This window comes from Hesperophylax consimilis, chromosome 22, assembly GCF_061612785.1.
Source record: "Hesperophylax consimilis isolate HC1 chromosome 22, BYU_Hcon_1.0, whole genome shotgun sequence".
NCBI classification, from domain to species: domain Eukaryota; kingdom Metazoa; phylum Arthropoda; class Insecta; order Trichoptera; family Limnephilidae; genus Hesperophylax; species Hesperophylax consimilis.
Window position 1 is genome coordinate 611425 of NC_142857.1, and position 8003 is coordinate 619427.

The following is an 8003-nucleotide window of genomic DNA, read 5'->3' on the forward strand; positions in this document are numbered from 1 at the left end:
GTAATTCTCGGAGGAGTTGGAATCTGGGAGCGTGAGACTCTGTTTGAGATCTGGGCGTAGTATGTGACGACCACAGGAATGATCTACTAGGACACGGTGACTGAGGCACCAACTAGGAGATTGGGTCGAATGATCATGCAAAACTCAGATCGATACGGATCATTTTCACGTTTTGCAGGAGGAAGGAGCCAGATTTTTGCTAGCAAAGTAATATTCCGAGTTCGTCATATATGCAATAACCGAATCGTACTAACACGCTTGAAATTAGTCCCATGTTATCCCATCTAGTAGGAGAGGTCGGCGATCCAGAGGTCCCGGAGGACAAATTATGATTGTAATGTACTAACAAATTATGTTTGACTTTCGTTTTGTGTATTAAGGTTTTATGACAGGACGGGAGGACGGCTTAGATGAACTTCTAAGGAGATCAGATTAGGGAAGGTAGACAGTATGGAGAAAGCGGGGGGTTTAGGTATTTTGATCCAATTTCGATTCGTTAACTTTGAAATTAACAACTCTGACTTCATCCCTGTCCTAAAGAGAACTAGGGGTTACCAAACAAAGTAATTAAAAACCCGATACCATAAAGCAAAAAAAATCACACAACGTTTGGTGGGATTTAATTACAACTAAATACGAGGGAGTTACGTTGAAGGTCGTAACCGGCGTATTAATTAACTAAGTACATTTGTCTTTATATAAATGTATATATATTACTTGAGAACCATGAGTAGCCTTCGTAGCTACCGAAGGGAGAAAGAGTTCTGAGGATATTTTAGTGCCAGTGGCCTAAGGTCACTTAGGTATTACAAAAAAAATTAAATTCAAAGGGTGAAAGGAAGAGTCATCTCACTCTCCTGTCATTCGAATTTCCTCTGACGCAGATATAAGCAAAATAGCATGACTCTCTATAAATACCGTAATAATTTCACTTATATTATTTAAACATAATCTTTTTTCTTTTCATATAGTTTCGCATTTAATATTATTAAGTCACACACAGGACTTAAAACTACACTTCATTTTTTTATATACTAACTGTCAGTAAACAAACTACTTTCAATCAGATTATGGCATGCCATACATCTCGTGAGATATTGAATATGCATCGAACACTTTTTATCTATATGAATCGAATTCACATACTTACTTCATCATACCATTATTTTTATTTTTAGTATGAAAAATGTATTTTTCTGATATTTTATCTGTGTAATACAACATAGCTTCTTTAACTTTATATTATCAAAATGTACGAGGACTGCGCACAAAAACGCATGATTTTCTAAGGGCTGTTCTAAACAATGACTTTGATATTATCTGTATTTCAGAAACTTGGCTTCTCGATAATATTTGTGATCCGGAGATTTTTGACGACAGATATAATGTTTTTAGGCGTGACAGAAACTATAATCTCACAGGTCAAACATTGGGAAGGGGTGTTCTTATTGCTGTCCAGTCCAAATATAATGTTACTCATCAAACTAGCTGGTCCACACTAGAGGCTGAAGATATATGGGTAACTATTATTTCAACTACCTCTAATAAAAATATTAACATTTGCTGCTCTTACCATCCCCATGGTACGAATCATATTAGAAATCTTAAAGCTCACCAAAGTCAATCAAAAGTCCGCTAGTCAGCTAACATTTCTAGACTTATCTGGAATCTAAATTCTGAAAGACAGATGATACCACAAATACCTGTTGACGAAGCCAGCTTTACTGTTATAGACTTTTTATCTCTTTGTGACTTTTTTCAATATAATAACACCTTAATTGTAAATCAACGTATTCTTGACCTAGCCATTAGCAATATGAACTGCTTATTACAACCTTGCATTCCTCCCCTTTTAACCGAAGATTTGCATCACAAATCTTTCAAAATATAAATAAGACTAAAAAACGAACTTTGCTTAGTACATCAACCACGACAAGTCTTATTATTTAATTCAGCTGACTACGTCAAGATTAACGAGTTTTTTGAGCAATTTGACTGGTCGAATATTTTTAGTTCAAGGGGTATGGAAGAAGCAACTGATAAATTCTAAGAAATTATTAATGTAGCTATTGATCACTACGTACCATCAAAAACCATTTATCTGTCTCCCAAATATCCCCCATGGCACACTCCCTACCTAATCAAAATCATCAAAGAAAAGCTAAAGTATCACCGAAAGTTTAAAGATTATTCACACCCCTCAGATTATCATACCTTCCCATTACTCAGGACTCGCCAAAAAATAACAGAAAACGAGTGTTATACTAACTATATAAAGAAAGCCGAGTTAAATATAAGGAAAGATGTGAAATATTTTTGGACTTTCGTGAAATCAAAACATCATCTGAAGTACCTAATAACGTGTATCACAAAAACATTTCCTCAAGTGATGGTCAACGAATTTGCAATCTTTTTAACGATTACTTCCAATCTGTCTTTATCCCCGATAAAACTACTAATAATACTTCCACAAATATTGTTGATACAAGTAATGATGTTACCATAAATTCAATTAATTTTGATTCAATTGATATAACCGCACCATTAGTGTTAAAACATCTCAAAAATGTGGACACAAAAAAGAGTGCCGGTTGTGATAAGTTACACCCAATTTTTATTGTTAATTGTGCTGAAACACTAGTTACTCCTGTAACACTACTATTCCAAAAATCTTTTAAAGAAGGTGTATTTCCTACCATTTGGAAACAAGCTTTTGTTTCACCTGTTTTTAAAAAAGGGGACAAACACAACATTGAAAATTATAGACCTATCTCTAAACTATGTATCTTAATTAAAATTTTGGAAAAAATCGTGTGTAACCAACTTTTTGACTCATTCAAAAATACTATTATTAGCCCCATCAACATGGTTTTTTTCAAGGCAGATCTGTCGATTCGAACCTAGGACAGTTTACTGATTTTGTTCTTAACTCTACGGATAATGGGAAACAGGTAGATTCCATCTACACAGATTTTTCTAAGGCTTTTGACAAAGTAAATCATGACATACTGTTATACAAGCTCTCGAAGATTGGTATATGCGGAAATTTTCTGAGATGGTTCTCTTCATATGTTAAAAATAGAAGTCAAGCTGTTGCTTTAAAAGGTTACATGTCACAAATTATAATTTTTCCCTCAGGGGTACAGCGAGGCTCCCATCTAGGGTCTCTCTTGTTTATTTTATATATAAACGACATGAACCGTGTTATTAGTAATTTTTGTTTCCTATTTTACGCTGATGACATGAAATTATATAAATTACAAGAAGACCTTGGTAAAATTGAGGAATATTGCAAAAACAATCTACTATATCTTAACATAGATAAATGTAATGTTATTACATTTAGACGAAAAAAACATTCAATTTATTATACTTACAAACTAAACCACGTACCCCTACAACGAGTAGAAACAATAAGAGATCTTGGAGTAATACTAGATTCTAAAATGTTATTTAGGGATCATATTGAAAATATTCTAAAAAAAGCTTATAAGCAATTGGGTTTCACTATTCGCATTACAAAGCCTTTTACGGTAGCACACACCTTAATTCTGTTATTTATGTCATATGTACGGTCACAACTAGAATTCGCCTCAGTAATTTGGAATCCTCAATATCAAACATATATTGATCGCATTGAAAATATTCAGAACAAATTTATGAAACACCTATCGTATCGTTTTAGTGACCATCGATTTGTTCCTGTCACTTTATATACACTCAGAAAAATCTCTGATGCATTATTCTTACACAAAATCGTGAACTGTCTTGTTGATTCATCATATCTGTTAGAAAGGATTGCATTTCGTTGCCCCAAGCAAAACACCAGATCGAACGATTTATTTAGAATACCACATTGTAAATCCAAATACGCGCAAAACTCTGTAATAGTACGTATCTGTGAAACTCACAATGCCTCTAGAGATGTAGACATTTTCAACCATAACTTGATATCATATAAAATTCAGCTTAATAAATTAATAAATTAAAATAATTTTATTTTATTCGATTTTTTTGTTGTGAAAATTACATTACTATCACCCGTAGTGAATAGTATCTATAGCTATGCGAAAAGTTGTATTTTTTCTATTTGTTTTTAATTTTATGTATTTCTTTATTATGTTTATTTTTTTGTCGTTTAATATGTTGTGTAGGTAAAAAATACTAAATCAACATTGAACTCAATGGAACTTAATTAGTCTAGAACAGAGGTTCCCAAACTTTTTTGCCCCGTAGACCACTTGCCAAATTTTTTTTTCCGTAGACCCCCTTCCTGCCGAATTTTCCAAAAACTATTAACTCGTTTTAAATCATTTATTTTTTTCGTAAAAAGATTCCCTTCCCTTGCCTGCCCTACAACCGGGTGGCGGTATAGTTGCTCTGTCTTTGCATTGTGCAGACAGGGGCACCCTTGTGAGGTATTACACCAAATGAAAATGGAGTAAGATAAGCAACGGGAATTTCTTTCTGTAGCTGGCCCTTCAGAACTCTCCTTTAAGTTCTTTGTTAGCACTTATTCCGATCAGTTCTTCTTATCACATGATATCCGATTCTTCAACATTCCATTTCCACAGTCAAAATGTCCTCAAACTTAGTTTTGAAGTCTGTGTGAAGTACATTTAAATGTTGAACGTCATTATTACCCTGGACATTTTCAAAAACAAGTTGTGGAACTAGGAATATTCGCGGCTTCCACTGTGCAACTTTTTGCTTGAATATATTAATTCTGACGAGAAAAGGTACGTAGACTCTATTTATATACCCCAATTAACAACTTTACGAAAAAAAACTTCAGTCGATTACACATTTTGGGAAATGAACATGCTAACATCGGCGACATTTATTTCTTAAAATTAGCGCAATATAAATATGCACTCAAAAATTATTTTTCCATAATGTAACTTTATATACGCAATATGGACATGTTGAAATGAAATGATGATATTTCTCATTGTTCTTTTTTTGTTATTTTTGGTTGTGATACACAAAATAATTGTATGTTATTTTTAAGTTTAAAACTATTATTATGTAATGATATTATTTTTTTTACTTTTGTACTCTGTTATATGTTTATTTATAAAAGGCAGTATAGCCGTTTATGTATTTAAAATAAAAAAGTATATAAAAATACAAATATCAAATAAGTAATTTCTCAGTCTATTATATTTGTGTTAGGTGTATTGTGTCATTTATGGAACTCCTAAATGTTGACTTGAGGTAAATGGGGATCCGCTCGTATGTACCCCCATTTGAATCTCGTGGACCCCCAAATTTTTTTCTCGCTAACATAGACCCGCAGCAAGCCGATATGGACCCCTAGGGGTCCATATAGACCACTTTGGGAACCTCTGGTCTAGAACATATGAATGTTTATTATTATAATTTTTTACTGAACGACTGTTTGCTTCCTAAATAAAAAGAAATAAAAATAAAAAAATTATAAAATATATGTGAAAATACTTCTAATTCATTTGAGGGTAATACTAATTCAATTATTACACATTTACTGTAATGATAGTAGTAGATTTAATATTCATAACCCGAGAACGTTTGTCTTTATTAAATAAAAGTTTTTTTTAAATGGATGCAATAAAACATGTCAGTTTCACATAAATATGTACAATGAAATATAATCAGTTGGATTTAAATTCTGTCCGGCAGACCAGATACAGGGGCTACTTATTGCTTTATCAATAAGTACCGATTTAACATAGCGATTATAGCAGGGCTGGCACTCATCGAAAATAAATAAAAACAACATGTACAAAATATTCTGCTCCGGTCTCCACTGGGGGGATCAAAATAAGAAATATGTACTTGGTATTGTTGATTGGTATTTTTAATGTGTATTCACTTAAAACTCATTCACAACGGAGAAAAGGATGGAAGATAATAATCGCCATATCGCTAGCAAGTACCTAATATTGCTGCATAGCAATCTTAAATATTTTCCAATTATCTGGAACAATACTGAAATAATTTAAATCAGACTAAAAAAACTAAAATGTACCTATGCAGTATCCATGGGTTGGTTAAGGTAGGTGTTTAAAGTTAAACTGCATAAGAGTCCCAACTGCTCCCAACCGTCTGAAGCCAGTGAGACTATAGCATCCTTAATTGGGGTATCCTGTGAGGCTGGATGTAGTGGGGCGGGGAAGGAGATGGGGAAGAGTAAAGTGGGAAAATACCTGGCTATTCAGATCTGGTCACCACACACGGCCAAAGCCATTTCAAGCAACGTTTGAATTCTGAATGGTGGTCTTATACCACTCTGGAACGTGCCCCAAATATAATACATATTATTTTAAACTCAAAACATTTTAAGCACTCAGAAATGGGAAACTATAGTCCTATTAGTATCTTGCTTTTTTTAAATATATTTCTTCAAAATTAAACACATACTTCAATAATTTCTGCATAATAGACCAAAAACAATATGGCTTTCAAAAGAAAAAAAAACATAGAAAAATTACTACAGGACTTCTCGAATTATATAAATAATAATGTTATAATTACAAGCAGCCATGTGGCAGCTTCGCGGAACTACCTATCTATTGTCTAAATATATGTACATAAATATTATGCTTAAAAAAGGAATAAATAATGAATTAAACCATAAAGGGCTTGTGTAAGTATTATTTATCGATAATTCCAAAGCGCTTGACACAATTTATCCGCAAAAAGTATTAATAATTTTAGAAGCTAATGGAATCAAAGGAAATCTACTAAATGTGTGTCTAAAAATTGTAGAAAAATGTGTGCTGGTGTCCCTCAGGGGTCAATCTTGGGAAAAAAAAAATTCCTTGCAAAAATATGCAACATATTTATACATATTATATTTGAATCATTAACTTTTATCACATGTTAAACACTTTGTATATGCCATATTTAAAATTATTAAATGTATGCAACAAGACATGACGCAGGCCTAGTCATAAATACAAAAAAAAAACAAATTGGTGCCCATACGATCTCCACATGCCTCAGTTTCGATTACACCTGAAATAATCTCACAACTTTACATGTAATCAAATAATAAAATTGAAATGGGAGATGGATACGTTTATTTGGGAGTGACTGGTAATTTAAATGGGACATTCAAATAAAAAATATTTGTAACAGATTGAGAGCTATTGTGGATAGATTATATAAACTAAAGTGTTTCGTTCCTGTGAATATTTTAAAAATCATTTACCTATCACTCGCATAATCAACTCTACGGTATGGAATAACCACTAGGGTACATTCTTGCAAAACTAGTTTAAATTACCTTCAATCAGTACAACATTCTATGATAAATTACTAGTTCAAAAAATTGGTTGAAAAATATTAATTTACAAGACGTAACATTTCATTGTTGTATCGAAACTTAAATATCTTGCCTGTGCAGGCCTTACTATGGGACAAAATATTGATTCTGCATATATCTGATTCTGAATATAAAAATAAATTGTTACATGAACACAACACTAAGTTCACAAAGAATGAAGGTATTCTTGTTCCAAAATATAGCAATAAATACGGACAGCGAACCCTAGAATATAACGTGCCCAAAATGTTCAACATAAAATGTTGTAAATTCCCAAATATTTGCTGAAACATTTCTCATAAATAGAAATACTATATATTAGTCATCACTATCAATCAGTAGTTGTTATTTATTAGCTTGTAGATTTAGTGTTATTTTGGATTATGTGTACCAATAATAATAATCTCGACCACGGAGGCGAGAACATGACGTTTGTGATTGTGATGTTATTCTAGGGTTTTACGGGTGTGTAATTACAAATTACAACCAAAACAATCATTTATCAATTTTTTACACTAGTCTGTATTTTAGCCTGTCCTGGTTTTGTTTTAAAAGAATTTATTTTCTTTTTAGCGCAACCCTGTTTTAACAGTAGCGATTATTTATTGTCCCAAAGACCGACGGTGTTTATCAGTAATCAGTTTGCTAGTTGATCGGTGTGCTCCTTCCCTTGAGGTCGCGTCTCTTCAGGTCT